The sequence below is a fragment of the Sus scrofa genome, chromosome 14, assembly GCF_000003025.6.
Source record: "Sus scrofa isolate TJ Tabasco breed Duroc chromosome 14, Sscrofa11.1, whole genome shotgun sequence".
NCBI classification, from domain to species: domain Eukaryota; kingdom Metazoa; phylum Chordata; class Mammalia; order Artiodactyla; family Suidae; genus Sus; species Sus scrofa.
Window position 1 is genome coordinate 42,075,176 of NC_010456.5, and position 21,821 is coordinate 42,096,996.

A 21,821-nucleotide genomic window follows, 5' to 3' on the forward strand; every position below is an offset into this window, starting at 1 on the left:
ACTCCTTGATTTACTTTTTAAATGTGTAATAGTTTTAAAAATATGTTACAAGCCTCCTTTAGCCCCCAAGTATGTAATTCTTGATGCTGAATTCTCTGTGTGGGAACGGAACTCAGTGGGGGTTGAGAGAACAGGGTGGTGGAGTCAGTGTCTCTGGGACACTGGGTTGAGGCTGTGCCTGAGGGTTTGCAAAATAGCATTGGGCTGACTCAGAGCAGGTGTAACTGGGGAAGAGTAGTGTGAGGTGAACAGGGGAGATGGTCTAGATTGTTGAAAGTCGTAAGAACAGAATATACATAAATTTATATGGGGAGTTCCCGTCGTGGCGCAGTGGTTAACGAATCCGACTAGGAACCATGAGGTTGCAGGTTCAGTCGCTGCCCTTGCTCAGTGGGTTAATGATCCGGCGTTGCCGTGAGCTGTGGTGTAGGTCACAGAGGCGGCTCGGATCCTGCGTTGCTGTGGCTCTGGCATAGGCCGGTGGCTACAGCTCCGATTCAACCCCTGGCCTGGGAACCTCCATATGCCGCGGGAGCGGCCCAAGAAATAGCAACAACAATAAGAACAAAAGACAAAAAAGACAAAAAAAAAAAAAATTTATACAGTGTGTTGAAGTGAAATGTAAGTATAATTTAGATATGGAGTTAAAAAGGTAGTGAAAAATGGAATTTTGTGGATGTCACTAGTGATTTCTGTGCTTACACAAACTACATTTTGGGTTAAACGAGTAGAAATTTTAACATAAGTGTAAGTATGGAATTATTATTTTCTGGAGTTCCTCTTGTGGCTCAGTGGTTAGTGAACCCAACTAGCATCTATGGGGACTTGGGTTCGATCCCTGGCCTTGTTCAGTGGGTTAAGGATCCGGCTTTGCCGTGAGCTGTGGGGTAGGTCGCAGTCAGGGCTCAGGATCCTTTGTTGCTGTGACTGTGGCGCAGGCCGGCAGCTGCAGTTCCTGTTTGACCTCTGGCCTGGAAACCTCCGTATGCCGAGGGTGCCACCCTTAAAGACAAAAAAGAAAAAGAGAGGAATTATTATTTTCCAATTTGTGAAAGTAGTACACTATAGGCCACTAGTACCGCTTTATGCCACATTCCTTGAAGGCAAGAGAATATCTTGCAGTTTTTGTGCCTCCACTTCTCAGAGTGCTGCCTGGCACTCAGTGAATGCTTGGTAAATGTTAGTTGAATAATTGGATTTCACGTTTACCTCAGACACTTGTGTTAGTGATTGTTAGTCTTCCCATTTCCCTAGAAGATGAAAGGAATAGAGGAGGTTTTCTACGGTGTAGAGGACTGCTGATTGTAAACATTTGCTTATTAAATTATCTTATGATAAGCTAATGTTATCATTTGCATTATACATTAGCACATATACACATTTATTTATCGAAACATGTTTTATCTGTAATGCACATTTTCAAGTTCTGGTTATTTATTTATTTATTTTTTGTCTTTTTGCCATTTCTTGGACTCCTCCTGCGGCATATGGAGGTTCCTAGGCTAGGGGGTCGAATTGGAGCTGTAGCCACCAGCCTACACCACAGCCACAACAATGAGGGATCCAGGTCACTTCTGCAACCTACACCACAGCTCACGGCAACGCCAGATCGTCAACCCACTGAGCAAGGCCAGGTATCGAACCCGAAACCTCATGGTTCCTAGTTGGATTCGTTAACCACTGCGCCACGAGGGGCACTCCAAGTTCTGGTTATTTAAAGCATGAATTCTGATGAAAAATAGAGTGACTGTCACATACTGGTACTTCATTGCAAATGTCCTTAACTAAGTTCTTGAATAAATTGAAAATACTGGTAGATGGCATTCTTAGGACTCTGATTTGTGGTCTGGGCTTTAGAAAGAATCCATAGAGTAACATCCTAATGGAGGTATGCCTTCAGCTGGAGAGTTTTTGTCAAAACAGATTTGGGCAGAACCTAATTTGTATCCAGATGAGGATTTAAAGTTAAGGTGCCCATGGAAAGAACTGAGTTTCCCTTTCTTGTCTTTCTGCTTTCTTTGAGTTTCTTTTTTTCTTTTCTTTTTTTTTTATTTTTTATTTATTTATTTATTTTTTTGTCTTTTTGCTATTTCTTGGGCCGCTCCCGCGGCATGTGGAGATTCCCAGGCTAGGGGTCCAATTGGAGCTGCAGCCACCGGCCTATACCAGAGCCACAGCAATGCGGGATCCGAGCCGCGTCTGCAACCTACACCACAGCTCACGGCAACGCCGGATCGTTAACCCACTGAGCAAGGGCAGGGACCGAACCCGCAACCTCATGGTTCCTAGTCGGATTTGTTAACCACTGCGCCACGACGGGAACTCCGAGTTTCTTTTTTTCTTTTTCTTTTTCTTTTTTTTTTTTTGTCTTTTTGCCTTTTCTAGGGCCACACCCACGGCATATGGAGGTTCCCAGGCTAGGGGTCCAATTGGAGCTGTAGCCGCCGGCCTATGCCAGAGCCACAGCAATGCAGGATCTGAGCTGTGTCTGCGACCTACACTACAGCTCACGGCAACGCCAGATCCTTAACCCACTGAGCAAAGCCGGGGATCAAACTCGCAACCTCATGGTTCCTAGTCGGATTCGTTAACCACTGCGCCACAACGGGAACTCCTCCTTGAGTTTCTTACCCTTCAGTTGACTGGCTGTACAGTGTCCGCAGTGGACACTGAGTGGCCCTGAGGCCCAGCCCCAGAGGAATCACAGGGCAAGTCTCAGCTCATTTCAGTGGCTCCCTGATCTCCAAGGATTTAATGTGCCTGCATTTTTTCACTTGAGAAATTGACAGGAACTGAGTGTGTTCAGATGGGGTGAATTGGGCACGATTTCAGCTGTTGAATCACTGAGGAGTGCATTTGTGCATTATTAAAATTTGAAAACCTGTAGCCTTTGGTTTATGTGATAATGAGTAGCATGACCACAAAAAGTTGTTTTGAGCTATGTTTCTGTGTGTTATTTCTGGCTGTTTTAAGAGAGTATTAAAAACTGTAGAAGTAGTTTATTTGTTGCAAGTGTAGTGTCGTAGACGAGTACTGTTAGGTATAGGAAGCCCCCTGACTTTCTGCTAGCCTTCTGCTCAAAGTGCTTTAAAAAAAGATTCTTCCTGCTTTCATTTGAGGCATATGGAGTCTCTCTTTGGTTACTATTATGCAGTCCGAGTAATTTAACATAAAGAATTAAGGGCTATGATTTTCTTTTGAAATCGTCATCCAGTTTGGAGGGAAGTTGGATTGGAGATGGTTAGTGCTATAGTTTTACCAGCTAAGGCTGGTAAAAGCTTCTAGTAATAGAGAATATACTCCCAAAATACTTAGCCCAAATGTTTCTTCCTGAAAGTGGGCTTTATTTGTTTGTCTCCACTTTCCTGGAGTATTTTCATTTTGTTCGTCAAAGGAGATGGGGAAGGGTGGTGTTTTCCCCTTCAGGAACTGAGAGCTTCAGAAGGGGTTAGGTGGTGGTAAAGTATTTGATAGTAACTGTGGTTTCCCCGGTGATGTTACATTCTTACAGTTTCCCATTCTCTGTTATAGATACCTATATTCTTTTTTCCCTCCTCTTTTAGAAGAGGGGTGTGCTAAAAAGGAAATAGTTTGCAATTTGACCACAAAGGATCAGACAGACAAAATGGTTTGTCTGAAGGTGCAGTAGGATTTCAAGAGGTATAGGCCCACTCCATTTACTTGCACTTCACAGATACTTGATGTTTTGTTTTATTTATCTTTTGTCTTCTGAGGGGCACACCCACAGCATATAGAGTTCCCAGGCTAGGGGTTGTATCAGAGCTATAGCCGCCGTACTAACACCACAGCCACAGCCACACGGGATCTGAGTCATGTTTGCAACCTACACCACAGCTCATGGCAACGCCAGATCCTTAACCTACTGAGTGAGGCCAGGGATTGAAACTTCATCCTCAAGGATACTAGTCGGGTTTGTTAATCACTGAGCCAGGACAGGAACTCTGATACTGTGTTTTTTACAAAAGGAAGGTCGGTGGCAATCCAGTGTCCAGCAAGTCTGTCAGTGCCATTTTTTCTGCCAGCATTTACTCATTTCATGTCTCTGTGTCACATTTTGTTAATTATCACAGTATTTCAAACTTCTTCATTATTATATTTAGTATGATGATCTGTGATCAGTAATCTTTGATGTTAATATTGTAATTGTTTTGGGGCATCATGAACCATGCCCATTAAGACGGCGAGCATGATCAATACATGTGTTTTGTTTTGTTTTTGTCTTTTGTCTTTTTTAGGGCTGCAACCAAGGCATATGGAGGTTCTCAGGCTAGGGGTCTAATCGGAACTGCAGCTGCTGGCCTACTCCGCAGCCACAGCAACACAGGATCTGAGCCACGTCTGTGACCTACACCACAGCTCATGGCAATGCTGGATCCTTAACCCACTGAGCAAGGCCAGGGGGCGAACCCGCAACCTCATGGTTCCTAGTCGGATTCATTTCTGCTGCACCAGGGCAGGAATTCCAATACATGTGTTTTCTACTTGTTCTACTATCTGGCCATTTCCTTCCCTCTGCTGAGGCCTCCCTATTCCCTGTGACATAATATTGAAATTAGGCCAGTTAATAACCCTACAGTGGCCTCTAAGTGTTCAAGTGAAAGGAAGAGTTTCATGTCTCTCACTTTAAAGAAAGGCTAGAAATGATTAAGCTTAGTGAGGAAGACCTGTAGAAAGCCAAGAAGAGCTGAAGGTTAGGCTTCAAAGTGCTGCTCCAGTGAACACATGAATGATAAGAAAGCAGAGCAGCCTAATTGCTGATATATGGAGGACGTTTTAGTGGTCTGGAGAAAAGATTGAAGTAGCTATAACATTCCCTTAAACCAAAGCCTAATCCAGAGCCAGCCCCTAACTCTCTTTACTTCTGCAAAGGCTGAGAGAGGTGAGTGAGCTGCAGAGGAAAAGTTTGAAGCTAGCAGGGTTGGTTCCTGAGGTTTAAGGAAAGAAGATGTCTCCATAGCATCAAAGTGTAAGGCGAAGCTGTGCTGAGGGAGAAGCTGCAGCAAATGATCCGGAGGATCTGGCTGCGATCAATAATGAAGGTGGTTACTCTAAACACCAGATTTTCATCATAGGGAGAGAGCCTTCTATATGGACAAAGATGCCATCTGGGACTTTCATAGCTAGAGAGGAGAAGTCAGTGCCTGGCTTCAGAGCTCCAAAGGACAGGCTGAATCGTGTCAAGGGTTAATGCAGCTGGTGACTTGAAGTTGAAGCAAGTACTTACTTACTGTTCTGAAAACCCCGGAGCCCTTAAGATTTATGCTAAATCTACTGCCTGTGTTCTGTCAGTGGAACAACAAAGCATGGATGACAGCACATCTGTTTACAGCATGGTTTACTGAATATTTTAAGCCCACTGTTGAGACCTGTTGCTCAGAAAAAAAGATTCCTTTCAAAATATTACTGCTTATTGACAACACACCTGGTCACTTCAGAGCTTCTGTGGGGATGTGCAATGAGATTAATGGTGTTTTCTTGCCACTAACACAATATCCATTCTGCAGCCCATGGATCAAGTAGTAGTTTTGGGAGTTCCTGTTGTGGCTCAGCAGTAACGAACCCAACTAGTATCCATGAAGATGCAGATTTGATCCCTGGCCTTGCTCAGTGGGTTAAGAACTTAGGTTGCCATGAGCTGTGGTGTAGACAGGCAGCTGCAGCTTTGATTTGACCCCTAGCTTGGTAACTTCTGTATGCTGTGGGTGCGGCCCTAAAAAGGGAAAAAAAAAGTTTTGACTTTTAAGTCTTATTTTTTAAGAAATAAATTTTGTAAGGCTGTAGCTGACGTAGGTGGTGATTCCTCTGATGGTTCTGGACAAAGTCAACTGAAAACCTGGAAGATTCACCACTCTAGGAGTTCACGTTGTGGCACAGTGGTTAACGAATCCGACTAGGAACCATGAGGTTGCGGGTTCGATCCCTGGCTTTGCTCAGTGGGTTAAGGATCCGGCGTTGCCGTGAGGCTTGGATGAGGCTTGGATCCCGAGTTGCTGTGGCTCTGGCATAGGCCGGCAGCTACAGCTCCGATTGGACCCCTAGCCTGGGAACCTCGATATGCCGCGGCCCTAGGAAAAAAAAAAAAAGATTCACCACTCTAGATGCCATTAAGATCATTCATGATTCATGGGAAGAGGTCACAGTATCAACATTAACAGAAGTTTGGAAAAAGTTAATTCCAACCGTCATGGATGACTTCAGAGGAGGAAGTAACTGCAGATGTGGTGGAAATAACAAGAGAGCTAGAATTAGAAGTGGCATCTGAAGATGTGACTGAATGGCTGCAGTCTCATGATAAAATTTGAACAGATGAGGATTTGCTTCTCATGGATATGCAGAGAAAGTGATTACTTGAGATAGACTCTACTCCTGGTGAAGATGCTGTGAAGATTGTTGAAATGACAAAAAAGGATTTAAACTATTATATAATCTTAGTTGATAAAGCAAGCAAGATTTGAGAGATTGATCCCAATTATGAAAAAAGTTCTGGTGTGGGTAAAATGCTATCCAACAGCTTTGCATGTTACAGAGAAGTCTTTTGTGAAGGGAAGAGTCAGTGGTTGCGGCAGACTTCATTATTGTCTTATTTTAAGAGATTACCTCCAAAAAAAAAAAAAAAAAAAAAAAAAAAAAAAAAAAAAAACAGAAAAAAGGGAGCGCCCACTGTGGCCCAGTGGGTTAAAGGATCCGGCATTGTAGCATCTGTGGTTCAGATTGAATCCCTGGCCCGAGGACTTCCATATGCTGTGGGTGAGGCCAAAATAAAAAAAGAAAGAAAAGAAAAGAAATTACCACAACCACCCCAACCTTCAACAACCACCATCCTGGTCAGTCAGCAGCCATCAACGTCAGGCAGGACCCTCCACCAGAAAAAGATCACAACTTGCTAAAGACTCAGATGACAAGTGGCTTTTCTTTTTCCCCCAAGCAATAAAGTATTATTATTATTATTATTTTTTGCCATTTCTTGGGCCGCTCCCGCAGCATATGGAGGTTCCCAGGCTAGGGGTCGAATCGGAGCCATAGCTGCCCGCCTACGCCAGAGCCACAGCAACATGGGATCCGAGCCGTGTCTGCAACCTACACCACAGCTCACGGCAACGCCGGATCGTTAACCCACTGAGCAAGGCCAGGGATCGAACCCGCAACCTCATGGTTCCTAGTCGGATTCGTTAACCATCGAGCCACGAAGGGAACTCCGTAATAAAGTATTTTTGAATTAAGGTATGCACATTGGTGGTTTTTTTTTTTTTTAAAGACATAATGCTGTTGCATGCCTGACAGACCACAGTATAAACATAACTTTTATTTGCACCAGGAAACCAAAAAGTTCATGTGATTCACTTCATTTCGGTATTTGCTTTATTGGGGTGATATGAAACTGAAACTGCAATATCTTTGAGCTGTGTATGCCTGTATACTTTGCTGTTTCTAAAGAATTTCTGAAAATTCTGGAAACATAGGGAGATTTTTATTTCAAACAGGGTTAGTTTCATTTTCAAATAACCTTTCAATTTGTTTACCTTCAAGAGCTGGGCACCTTTGTGGACAGATTACCTTAATTTTAAAGCCATGGGTCCAGGTATTTACCTGAAAAGGCGCAATAAGTAATTTAAATATTATCCCTATGTTTTTGCTCTTTGCAGACACCCGACTTATAAAGAGAAGGCTCTTGGGAGCTGTACTTAAGACGTGGTTCTTCACCCTGGTTATTGAGTCTCTGCCCCCATGTGCTCCTGCATCCCAGCATTTGTCCCAGTGCACAGTATCGTGGGTGTGAATATTTGATTGTGACATCTCCTCCTGGAGACTGTCAGCTCCACAGCTCCATGAGAGCTGGGCCTGTCCCCTTGCTCACCATTGCACCTGCGCATGGTCAGAGCTCGGCAAATAGTTGTTGAATAAATGTGTGATGAATGACTGGGACTAAAGAGCTCTTCAGCATTCACAGCCAAGCATGTGTGTTATGTGTATAATCCTGTGGGTGCTGGTAACTCATTCCCTTATCCTTGAATTGTGTGTGTATTTTACTGGGGGGATGTAGACTGGATCTCAGTGAAGGAAGCATTCTGTGTAGACTTGAAAGCTTTAGATTAATGCATTTAATGATAATTCAAATCAATAATGGACCCTAGAAATAATTTATTTTAGGTCTCCCATTTTATAGATGAAGAAACCAACAGCCACAGGATTGGAACAATTTAGTGGCTAGGTGACTGTGTCAGGATGAACTTATCTTGCATCCAGGCCAGTTGTTCCTCCTCTCCTTCCCTTGGAAATGTGGTCATGAGTATGTTATTTAATCACTGCCTGCCCAGGGTATATAGGAAAAACAGAAAAAAGGAAAAATGGAAATTCTTCAGTTGAAGGTGATAACTTTGTTTTTTTTGACATCGCTAGTTTTGCCTGTGGCTGGCCTTATGAGGGTCTTCATAAAATGCCTTGAACACACACACACACACACACACACACACAGATCTGGGAGTCCAGTGATTTCATTTCCTGGTATAAGTATATTGCCAAAGAATTATTAAAATTTTATTACAAGAGAAAGTGCATGTGACTAAGTAGTGGAAGCAGACTTAGCAAGTTTGAACAGTCATACACCGTGGGCTTTCCTTCAGCTGTTGATAAGAAAAGTAGGTCATCAGTATAGAAAGCGTGTTTTGAAACACACTCATTATTAATTTTTAAGTGAAATTGCTGGGCCAGTCGTGTCGGTTTCGTTAACCACTGCGCCACAACGGGAACTCCCCCCTCCTTTTTTTTAAAATTACAACCTTATTGAGTATAATTGACATACAAAATTGTAAGATAACGTGCACATCATGGTGATTTGCTTTATGTATTTCCACATTCATTTCATCTCTGGTCAGACTTTGTGGCAGTCACTCAGAGTTGCATGACCTACTCTTAAGTCATCAGCGAGTGCCTGTGTTGATATCAGTTTGTTTCCCACTTTTCTTTGTAAGAAGTTTGAAATGAGTACAAAATTGTAAACTGTAAAAGTAGGAGTTCCTTTCTTAGAAAACTTTAAAAAGAACAAAACTGTTTGTTGTACCTCATCTTTTAGAAATCATTATTAATATGTAGACTCCCAGCTTTTTATGCGTGTCCTTTCAGGCTCTCCTTGGACATCTGAACAGAGTCCTCTGGACTTAAGCCTAAGGGTTTTCCTTTTTTTTTTTGCTTTTAGGGCAGCACCCACAGCATATGGAGGTTCCCAGGCTAGGGGTCTAATGGGAACTATAGGTGCTGGCCTAGGCCACAGCCACAGCAATGCCAGATCTGAGCCGCGTCTTCGACCTACACCACAGCTCACGGCAATGCCAGATCCTTAACCCACTGAGCAAGGCCAGGGGGCGAACCCGCAACCTCATGGTTCCTAGTCGGGTTTGTTTCTGCTGCCCCACCACGGGAATTCCCAAGCCTAAGGGTTTTCAGTCGGAAGCAAAGATGTGTTTCCTTTGGCATACCTAATGTGTTCTCTTGTTGGTCTCAGTATATTTGAGTATTAACAGCCAGTTTCCGTATTTTATAAAGTGTGAGTAGAATGCAGTTTCATATTTTAAAACATGGCACCAACAGGCCAAGTGGAACCCTGGATGTGAGGTGTCTGGGCAGCACCCCCTTGAAAGAGTTCTGAGAGGCATCATTGGCTGACGTGGGAAAGCCAGATTGTATGTGTGTGGGGAGTTTGTCATGGAAAAAGTAAGAAAGTTCAGGGGGTAAAAAGTTGAACTGCCCTATACTTTGTGGTTCGAGATCATCTTGTCTCTCTCCCAAGTCCTTTATCTAAGGGCGAGTCACACAGTGTCTCTGGGCTGAAAATGAAGGGCTTGGAACGGATGACCCTTTCCATTCCAGGCTTCTGTGAGGACCCAGCTTGGAGGCTTCTTGGTAGATCTTCCTCATATTTCCCTGTCTTTTTGTTCCAAGAAACATTTAAAAGCCAAAATGAGACTGGGTTCTTGAAACAAAGCACATTTATAGTTGGCTTCCCTCATTCTTGGCATTTTACCTATTACCTGGGTAGATAGATAATGGGATGAAAGTGTTTGGAAGGCTATAAAGAGTGTGAATTTTTACCCTTATTTTGCTGTTCTTGGGGTCATAATAAATTGAACCAACCTCAAGGCTGTTCCATACTTGCACTCAGTTGTCTTAGGTGGTCAGCAATTTTTCTAAAATTTTTTTAACACCTCAGTGTCAAGCGTAGAATGCAAACCTTTCAGCCATAGCTGCTGTGTATGAGGTCTGTTGTATATCTGAATTTTTGCTTTGCTTTATATAAAGCAAATTGTTGCATGTAGTCTTTTTCTTCCATTTTAAAACAACTATTAAAGTAGGTAAAATTAGGCATTTTTTTTCTTCTCGAGTATCTCACATATGAATCTGTTAATTAAGGAATTGGATACAGTAAAAATGATTTGTTAAGTGAACTCTTCAAGTGTCACTGGTGGGCTTTGTTTCAGAAAAAAAACCCTCATATCTCATATCTAGAAATGATGAATGTTGAATTTTTATATTTAATCAGAGTACCTCCCATATTTGCTTTGGGTGTCTGCTTTCTTTTGAATGTGTAGTCCACGTAGGCTTACATATTACATTTCCAGCTTCTTAAAAAGAATTTCCAGCTGTTGGCATTGCCATTTAAGTAGCTGAATTGGGGGTGTTTGTTTCCCCCACTGCAATCCTACTTGCCACTTTAAATTAAATAACATATCCAACTTCTCCCACATTAAAAAGTGTCTGCCATAAAAGCAACATAGAAGGAACATGTTCTTTCCCTGTTGGGACCTTCTGAGTTTTCCTGTGGTTGCTGCTGGCTAGGGGACATTCTCAGCCTCCTGAGCGCTTGAGTCATTGACGCGCTGGGAAGGTCTCAGCACATGCAGGATTTCGCTGCTGGTAGGGGTTTTCCTGTATGTGTTCCTAGCAGGATGTGTTTCCTTTCATACAAATCATAGAAGTGCATCTGCTGGAATCTTTAAACAGATAGCTTCTCAATAAACAGGAAAATGTCAAAATTGTGGTCATTTTTTATGAGGTTGATGAGGTTGATGGAAGTAGACAGAATAGAGAGAAATGTAATAACATTTACTCAGGTGTTTTGAGAGTATTTTATTTGGGGTCATAACAGCACCATAAACACCTTGTCTATATTTTTTCTACCCCACACGTTTCTTGAATGTCCTGTGAAATAAATTTTCTATGTATGACATGATTAGACAGTACTATAAGAAGTGTGCTTTTACACTTTACATTCTAACGGCTCAGGATTACAACTGACTGTGAAATGGAAGCTTTATTCTGAGGATGGTTTTTAGCAAACTTTATTCTGATGCTTATAATATAAGTCCTTAAACCACAGGCCTGATTTTTTTTTTTTTTTTTTTTTTTCTTTTCTTTTCAGGGTTGAACCATGGCACGTGGAGGTTCCCAGGCTAGGGGTCAAATCAGAACTGCAGCCTCTGGCCTACACCACCGCCACAGCTCATGGCAATGCTGGATCCTTAATCCACTGAGTGAGGCCAGGGATTGAACCTATGACCTCATGGATACTAGTCAGATTCGTTTCCACTGAGCCACCGGGGATCTCCTTTTTTTTTTTTTTTTTTCTGATTTTTTTATAGCTTGTTCTTGGTTAAGATGTTTACCTAACAAGTAAAGAAAATTTTAATCGTTTTTTTGTTTCCTTCAATGAGCTGTTAAATATTGTAGATATTGATAGTCAGCTTTTAGATTTTCTTTACTTGAGGCTAAAAACAGGAGCATAATATCTACTAATGAGAAATTTATGTGGGAATGTAAATGGGTGCAGCCACTATGGAAAATAGTGTGGAAGTTCCTCAAAAAATTAAAAATAGAACTACCATATAATCCAGCAGTTCCACTTCTGGGTTTTTATCCAAAGGATACTAAGTCAGTATCTTGGAAAGATATCTGCACTCCCACGTTCATTGCAGTATTATTTACAATAGCTAAGGTAATGGAAACAACCTAAGTGTCCATGGGCAGATAAATGGATAAGAAATGTGGTTTGATGAAATATTATTCAACCGTTAAAAAGAAGGAAATCCTGCCATTTGTGACAACATGGTGGATCTTGAGAGCATTATGCTAAGTGAAATGAATCAGAGAAAGACAAATACTGTGTTTCACTTACATGTTGAATCTTAAAAATGAAAACCCAAGCTCATGGAAACAGCAGTAGATTGATGATTTCCAGAGTTGGGGGTATGTGTGTGTGGGGGGGTGGATGAAATGCTTGAAGGGGTCAAAAGGTACAAACTTCCAGTTAAAAGACAAATAAGTCCTAGGGAAGTAATGTGCAGCATATTGACTATGAAAAAGATAAATAAAAAGTTTATTGTGGAGTTCTTGCTGTGACACAGTGGGTTAAGAATCTGACTGCAGTGGCTTGTTCTGGCACCGTGCGTTAAAGGATCCAGCATTGCCATAGCTGCAGTGTAGGTTGCAGCTTGGCTCAGATTCAGTCCTTGGCCTGGAAACTTCCATTGGCTGTGGGTGCGGCCATATTTAGATTTTTTTTAAAAAGTTGACTTACTACGATAGCTGCTGGACAATCAAGACCTAACTCTTAAACCTCTTGCTTGGCCTTCAATAACACCTGGAAACTTGAGCAGAGGAGGCAAGTGTCTGTGTTTCTTTCTTTCGTTCTTTTTTTTTTTTTCTTTTTAGGCTGCACCCTCACCATATGGAGGTTCCCAGACCAGGGGTCGAATCAGAACTGCAACTGCCGGCCTACGCCACAGCCACAACAACGCGGGATCCAAACCACATCTATGACCTAAACCGAAACTCACGGCAACGCCGGATCCCTGACCCACCGAGTGAGGCCAGGGATGGAACTGCATCCTAGTGGATACTAGTTAGGTTCGTTTCTCCTGAGCCACGATGGGAGCTACCTGTGTTTCTAAAACAGAGGTTTCAACCGAATCCCAGAGAGAAAATTTCACAGTTGGGCCTGAGCTCTCAACCTGCTCTCAGATTGTCTTTCAAAGACACATCAGTTTTTATTAGAATGAAACATATTCTAAAATCGTCTCATTCTTACTGGAAATATGGATAGAATGATAAGTTGCATATTATAAGTCCTTGGATAAGGTTTATAATTCCCAACATTTTGTGAACATTAAAAACCACGTTGCATTTTTTTTTATCTAAAGTCAGTTCATTTAAAAATACATAAACATTTTTTTGATTTGCTCAATGAATGACTTATTTCTGCATCATCTCCCTCCTTATTACTATAAAGATCCTTTATAAGTGATAATTGCAAAGAAAAGGCCCAATGCGATTTGAAGAATTTGTGCATGAAAGATCTAATGAGCAGGCAGCCTGTCCAAAGTTGAACTCTGACAAGGCATTTAAAGTGGAGTATAGTCTTTCCTTGGACTTTCTGTCTACACATTAGTTCATGATTTTTTCATTACTCTTTTTAATATAGCTGAAAGTTGGATTGCTTTAGTTTGGGGGACACTTTAGTTGTGTAATTTGGGACAAGATATTTAATTAAAGTACTCCTGGAGTTAAGGATCCAGTGTTGTCACCGCTGTGGCTTGGGTCACTACTGTGGCCAGGGTTTAATTTCTGGCCAGGGAACTTCTACATGCCAAGGGCATGGCCAAAAAGAAAAAACAAAAAAAACTCCTAAATTTGATTATAGACAATTTATAAATTTATAGCTGAACATTTAAAAAATTGGTGAAGCACTAATACCATTTGATAATTTTTGAGAAGAAGGGGTTTTTGCTGTTTGAGATATTTCTAATTTGTTCTGAGATAGTTTTTATTTTTTCCTTTGAGGTAATTTAAAATAGAGTAAATAATTACATACTGAGGTGGGAGAACATAAAGTTTTGTAAAAGTTCCTTGATAACTGATACCAGTTCATTAATTTGAAAATTATACTTCTGGCTCATAAAGAGTAGAAAATTGATTTGGCTTTTTCCCCTTTGGGTAGGGAAACCTTTAAAAGTGGACTCTTCTTGGAGTTCCCGTCGTGGCACAGTGGTGAACGAATCCGACTAGGAACCATGAGGTTGTGGGTTTGATCCCTGGCCTTGCTCAGTGGGTTAAGGATCCGACGTTGCCGTGAGCTGTGGTGTAGGTTGCAGACGCAGCTCGGATCCCACGTTGCTGTGGCTCTGGCAGAGGCTGGCAGCTACAGCTCCAATTAGACCCCTAGCCTGGGAAACTCCATATGCCGCGGGAGCAGCCCAAGAAATGGCAAAGAGACAAAAAAAAAAAAAAAAAAAAAAGAAAAGTGGACTCTTTTTTTATTTTTGATGCAATTTTATTATTATTATTATTATTTATACTGATCATAACAATCTAATTTCACAGGATTTCCATCCCACAGCCCAAGCGCATCCCCCCACCCCCCAGACTGTCTCCTCCAGAGACCATAAGTTTTTCAATGTCTGTGAGTCAGCATCTCTTCTGCAAAGAAGTTCAGTCTGTCCTTTTTTCAGACTCCACATGTCAGTGAAAGCATTTGATGTTGGTGTCTCATTGTATGGCTAACTTCATAAAAGTGGACTCAAATAATAATTGCTGACATTTTTTAGACTGTGCTTACTATGCTTCAGATTCAGTGCTAGGCACTTTGCAGGTTTTTAAGGAACAGCTTTATTGAGATATAGTTCACATGTTATACAGCTCACCTACTTAAAGTGTACAGTTCAGTGGTTTTTAGTGTATTCACAAATATGTGGGAGTTCCGTAGTGGCTCAGTGGTTAACTAATCCAACTGGAAACAATGAGGTTTCGGGTTCGATCCCTGGCCTCGCTCTGCTCCGTGGGTTAAGGATCTGGTGTTGCTGTGAGCTGTGGTGTAGGTCACAGATGAGGCTCGGATCCTGCGTTGCTGTGTTCTGGTGTAGGCCAGTGGCTACAGCTCCTATTCGACCCCTAGCCTGGGAACCTCCATGCGCCTCGGGTGCGGCCCTAGAAAAAGACCCAAAAAAATAAAATAAAATAAAATAAATAAATAAATAAATAAATAAACGGGCATCTGTCACCATAGTTGTCGAATATTTTCATCACTTCAAAAAGAGACCCTGTACTCTTTAGCTATAACTTTCTATCCCCCTGTACCCCCTCACCCCCACCCAGCAACCCCTGATTTACTTTCTGTGAATGTAGATTTGCCTATTTTGGACTTCCATGTGAATGGGAATCAATATGTAGACTCTTGGAATTATTGGCTTCTTTCACTTAGCGTAATGTTTTCAAGGATCATCAAAGTTGTTGCATGTATTAGCAAGTACTTAATTCCTCTTTATCTCTAATAGTATCCCACTTTGTAGATATATCTCAGTTTGTTACTCCATTCATCCAGTGGACATCCAATATATGGGTTATATTCACCTTTGGCTATTGTGAATTTGTTGCTGTGAAAATTCCTATACAAATATTTGTTTGAATACTTGTTTTCAGTCCTTTGCGGGTATATTCCTAATTGTAGAATTTCAGGGTCATATTGTAATTCTATGTTTAATTATTTCAGAACTGCCAGAATGCTTTCGAAAGCAGCTGCATTATTTTACATTCCCACCACCAGTGCCTGAGGGTTCTGATTTCTCTGCATCCTCATCCACACTTGTTGTTTTCTGGCCTGATTCTGCCCTGGTGGGTGTGAAGTTTTGATTTACATCTCTCCAATGACTAAGTATGTCCAGCATCTTCATATTGAACATTTGTATATCTTTTGGGGGAAGATACCTATTCAAGTCCTTTGCTCATTTTTATTTTTATTTTTATTTTATTTTTTTTGTCTTTTTGCTATTTTTTGGGCCGCTCCCGCGGCATATGGAGGTTCCCAGGCTAGGGGTCCAATCGGAGCTGTAGCCACCGGCCTACGCCAGAGCCACAGCAACTCGGGATCCGAGCCGTGTCTGCGACCTACACCACAGCTCACGGCAACGCCGGATCGTTAACCCACTGAGCAAGGAAGGGCAGGGACCGAACCCGCAACCTCATGGTTCCCAGTCGGATTCGTTAACCACTGCGCCACAACGGCATGGCATGACGGGAACTCCCTTTGCTCATTTTTAAATTGGATTATTTGTCTTTTTGTTGTTGAACTGTAGGAATTCTTTATGTATTCTAGGTACAAGTGCCTTGTCACCTATATGATTTGCAAAAATTTTCTTCCATGCTGTAGGTTGTCTTCACTTTCTTGGTGGTGACTTTTGAAGCACAAAGATTTTTAATTTTGACAAAGTCCAATATGGACTTCAAAATGCAGCATATGGAGTTCCCGGGCCGGGGATCAGATCTGAGCTGAAGTTGCAGCCTATATCGCAGCTGTGGCAACACCTGTGTCAGGTCAGGGATTGCACCTGTATCCTGGCACTGCAGAGACACTCCTGATCCCAATGCTCCACAGCGGAACTCCCTGCCTCACTTTCTTGATTGCCATTGCTTTGTATAAGTTTTGCAGTCAAGAAGTGTGAATCTTCCTAATTTGTCTTTTTTTCCTCAAGGGTGTTTCGGCTGTTATGGGGCCCTTTGCAATTCCATATGGATTTTAAAATCAGTTTGTCAGTTTCTACCAGGATGTTATGGGATTCTGATAGGGATTGCATCAAATCTGTACCTCATTTTGGGAAGTATTGCCATCTTAATGCTAAGCTTTTTGATCCATGAACATGTCTTTCCATTTAATTATGTCTTTAATTCGGCAATGTTTTCAAGTTTAAGTGTTCCACTTTCTTGCTTAGGTTTATTCCAAAGTATTTTATTTATTTTATTTTTAAATTTTTGCTCTTTTGGGGCCTACACAAGGCTTAGGGACATTCCCAGGCTAGGAGTTGAATTGGAGCTACAGCTTCTGGCCTACGCCATAGCCACCACAACACAAGATCCGAGCTGTGTCTTCCACCTACACCACAGCTCCCAGCAATGCTGGATCCTTAACCCTCTGAGCGAGGCCAGGGATTGAAACTGCATCCTCATGGTTACTAGTCAGATTTGTTTATGCTGCACCATGACAGGAACTTCCAGTATTTTATTCTTTTTGATACTGTTGTAAATGGAGCTGTTTTCTTAATTTCTGTTTCCCATTGTTATGAGCGTACAGAAATATAATTCATTCTTGTATATTGATCTCTTATTCTACAATCCTGTTGACCTGGTTTATTCTATTAGTTTTTTAGTGGATCTCTTAGGATTTTCTATTTGTAAATCATGTCAGCTGCATTCAGAGATAGTTTTACTTCTTCCTTTGTAATCTGAATACCTTTTCTTTTTTCACCTAATTGCTCTGCATAGAACTAATAGTATATTTTTGAGTAGAAGTGGCAAGAGTGGACATCCTTGTCTGATATTTGATGTTAGGAAAAAGACATTTCACTGTTGAATATTGTATTAGCTGTGGGTTTTTAAAGAAATCAGTTGCAGGAAGTTGCCTTCTATTTGTTGAGTGTTTTTATCACAAAAGAGTGTTGAATCTTTTGTGTGTGTGTATGTATTTTAGGACTGAACTTTCAGCATACGGAAATTCCCAGGCTAGGGGTCCAATTGGAGCTGCAGCTGCCAGCCTATGCCACAGCCACAGCAATGCAAGATCTGAGCCACGGCTGCCACCTACACCACAGCTTGCAGCAACACCAGATCCTTTAACCCACTGAGCGAGGCCAGGGATCAAACCCGCATCCTCATGAATACTGGTTGGGTTCTTAACCTGCTCAGCCACAATGGGAACTCCAAGAGTGTTGAATCTTGTAAGATACTTTTTCTGTCAGGTGATCATATGATCTGTTTGATTGATATATATTACATTAGTGGATTTTCAGATGTCAAACCAACCTAGCATTGTTGAATAAGTCCCACTTGGTCATGGTGTATAATCCTTTTCATATGTTGCTAGATTTGGTCTCCTAGTATTTTATTGAGGTTTTGTTTTTCTCCTTTTTCTTTCTTTCTTTCTTTTTTCTTTTCTTTTTTGGCCACCCTGCAGCATATGGAGTTCCTGAGTCAGGGGTCAGATCCAAACTGCAGTTGCAACCTAAGCCACAGGTGTGGCAATGCCAGATCCTGAACCCGCTGTGCAGGGCCAGGGATTGACTGTGTCCCAGGGCTCCCAGGACACTGCTTATCACATTGTGCCACAGTGGGAACTCCTTATTGAGGAATTTTGCATCTGTATTTATAAAATATATTAGTCTAGTTTTCTTGTGATGTCTTTGATTTGGATAGCGAGTAATACTGGCCTTGTAAAATCTGTTTGGAAATGTGTCCTTTTATTCTTTATAAGAATTTGAGAAGAAATGGTATCAATTCTTTAAATATTTGATAGATTTTAGCAGTGAAGCCATTTGGATCTAGGCTTTGTCAAATATTGTTTTTAATTCTTATTAAAGGTATCATTTCCTTCATTTTATAGATGAGGAAACTGAGACTCAGAAAGGTAATGGCAGAGCTGGGATATGAATCTTAATCTTATGTCAAGCACTAGGATGATAACAGTAGCTAATATGTTAATTATGTGTTTCTAACCACACTGGGTATCTTAACAAAACAATCCCCTGCCACAGTCCCATCAGCAAGTACTCACTTAGTGATCACTTCAACTTTACTGTACCCATTTCCAAACAGAGAATCTGACACTTGAGACTGTGATTTGCCCTACTGAGCCATGGCCAGGAAGTAAGTGGTAGGGCTCTGCTTCTCACTTCAAGGCTGCCTGACTCTGGAGGTGGCCCTGTTAATTGTTTTTCTCTGTTGTGTGCAGTGAAAGCAGCTGTGCCGCATGTGGGTAGCTGAGCCCAGATCAGGTTCAACCTTGGAAGTGAATGGCCTGGCCCGGAAAGCCCAGCACTTTGGAAGCCCCTGCTTTTCTCCTTTCTCTCTGCTCTGTAGGTGACACTGCTCTGTGGCTGTAGCAAAAGAACCTATATGTCATTCTGATTTTGTGTACTTAGGATGAAAACCTGTATAACATATGTCGCTATGTGTAATCTATGACTTTTAAAGGTATTTTAATGTGTAAGCCAGCCAGTCGATTTCTGTGGTAGTTTTCAATAAAGACATTCAAAGCCCTTTCCATATTTATATTAATATTCATATTGTTAGATTAGATGGTGTTTGAGTGAAGAGGAAAAATTGTCTCCTTTTTTCAAATTAGACACTTCCTCACATGTCCACTCACATTGAATAGTGGGCCACAGAAAGCCGATCTGATATCTCTGTGTGTACAGGGACTGGATGGGTGGTGGACCTCACAGAGAGTAGGGAGGGTTGACCTTCTGCAGGGTCAGGTGGCTGCTCTCTAGGCCAGGCAGCCAGTGTTCTGGGAGCCCCTGGAACAAGGGACTCCACTCTGCAGAACCAGGTTGTCCTGGTCGCATCAGCTGGTACTGGTGCTCTCCTGTGGGGGTACCATCCTGTCCAGGCCGGCCATGTGGCTTCCTCTGGGGCTGGGCAGGGGACTGGCCCCTCTCTGACTGTGCAGCCCTGGAGGAGCAGAGCTGGGTGTCTAGCTGCTTCTGCTCAGGCCTGCAGTCAGTCTTCCCTGCAGCCCCTCTCCCCTATCTCTGCCTTTAGAGATATGCGCTTTCCTTTCTGGGTGCGTGGTGGTTTCGTGGTGGGCCTGGTGTCCTCCTGTGAGCCTTCCCTCCTGAGGCCCAGCTGAGCGGAGAACGCTCCCACTCCATTCAGTTACGGGTGCATGACAACTTTCTGTCTTCCACAGTTTGTGGTTGCATTTGCTCTCTCATAGGCTCCTTTGCAGTATCCTTTCTCATGTCCTTTGGTGTTTACACCTGCTTTTATTCCTTTCCTGTCATTTTATTAGGATCTGCAGAAGGAGTAGAGATAAGTGTCATTTGTGTTTGTTTCATAAATTACCTCTCCGAGTCCTTTGTGTAATTTTCTATTGGAATTTTCATGTTTATTCAGAATCTATAAAAACTTTATACATGAAGGATATTAACTTTTTAACATATGGCGTGATTCTCACTTCGTCTGTGTTAACTTACTGGAAGGTAACGTCGAGGGTTCCAGCTTCTGCAAACTTGTGCAGATGGCTGGGTGGGGAAGTGGATCCTGAGACCAGCTGGCTGTGCGTCAGCTTTTGGGTGGATGTGTTTTCCTTTTGGTTTTCACCACCTCGGGGAAGCCGTCTTAGCTCCTCCAACCTGAGAGGTATGTGGACTGTTTCACACATGGAGGACCCTGGCCAAGTGGAAGCGAGTCGTTTGCCATCTCCTCGACCACTTTCCCTTAGCGTCTGGTCCCGGTAGTCAGCTGGAAAGGCCTGGCAGCAGCTGGGTAGAGGAACACGGGTGCTCCCCAGGCTGCCAAGGCTTTGTTGCCTCAGCCCAGTCGCATGCCCCAAGCCTGGAGAGAGGCCACCCCTGCACACGCCTTGAAAGGGTAGAAGGAGACTGGCAGGACTTGCTGCCTCCTGCACTTCGCAGCGGGCTCAGGGCCACGAGGAAGGGACTTGGTGGGCAGGAATTCGCAGCAGCCCCACTTGTGTCCCATCTGGCGTGAGCGGACAGGTGGTAGTTAGCCCCCCTCTGTCCTTAGGGGGTCAGAGGGCTGGTTTTCAGCTGCACTGTGAACGTTTGACCACGTTCTGTTCCCACGTGTGTTTTCTTGGGGCTCCTTCTACCCTCGCCAGAATGAACGGAATGTCCTGCATTAGCAGACAGGAAAATGACATTGCCGTGCAGCCTAGGAAACCTCAGTCAGGTGGGGCCTTGTTGATCCTAAAGTCTGATGTTGTCAGCGCACATGTCTGTTGGACAGCTAGCTGGAATTAAGGGTCTGAACTGACCCATGAGGAAGCCCAGGAGTGCTAGCTTGGTGGTACTTCCTGTCCCCAGATCCTCTGGTTTATTTGGGAAGTGGCTATGGTGAGTGATCACCTCTGACATGACCCCTCCCTGAGTTGGTCTTTTCCTCTGTCTCACTGCCACCTCATGATCAATCCAGGCCTTTCTCAGGCCCGGTTTTCTATCATAGCTTCTTAGCCCAACCCCTTACTTTTTGTACCTTCCTGTCTAAAAGGTCCAATATGCTACAGTCAGACCTCTTGTCATCCTCGTCTCTGCTCTCCATCACAATTTTTGCTACTCTTTTCCAAGACCCGGCTTTTGACTCTTGGTTGCAGTTGGGCTCCTGGTAGCGGTCGGCACCAGTTTAATTCTGAGTTGCTCGGATTATCCTGTCTGTGTTGGAAAGCTCTTGAAGACAGAGGTGGTTTGCTTGGGTTGAATTCTCCACTGCATATTTGGTCTTGTGGCAACACTCGTGAGCCGGCACTGCTCTCAGACAGCAGAGTGCTGATGTCTGGGGAAAATGCCTAAAAGCGGAAAAATTACCTTGGCAGACTGAGGAAAAAGGCACAGTATCATAATTTGGGAGAGGGAGGGTTCTTCAGCTTCAAGTCTACAGATAACTTCACTTTGGAGTTTTCTTATCTATAAAGAGGGGAGGAGTTGGAGCGGGATGTCTTTAATTCCCACCCAACCCTGAAGGACTAATTTTCTTTCATTCTTTACCTTGATCTTTCTCTTGAAATTAAAGCTGATGAGCTGTTTCTGGATCTTAATTTAGGAATTTTTCATTTCTTTGTAATTCTTTCCCTGACGCATTTTGCAGTTTTCTCTGGGTATGTGCTGTTAAAGGAAATTTGGATTTGCCATTTGGCTACTTGTAAGGAGAGCAGACAAAATGCCATACTATTCTGGGGTTTTTTGGGTTTTGTTTTCTTTTCCACTAGGAGCAAGTAGAGCTTTCACTTGAGGGCTTGACTTTAACAT

The 21,821-nt window shown here is 42.7% G+C and overlaps 1 protein-coding gene across 2 annotated transcripts in view; it reads left to right on the forward strand.

Annotated features, from left to right (window-relative positions):
• Window positions 1-21,821, forward strand: part of CORO1C (coronin 1C) — an 82,663-nt gene that overhangs the window by 12,708 nt on the left and 48,134 nt on the right. The gene's annotated exons all lie outside the window — the stretch shown is intronic.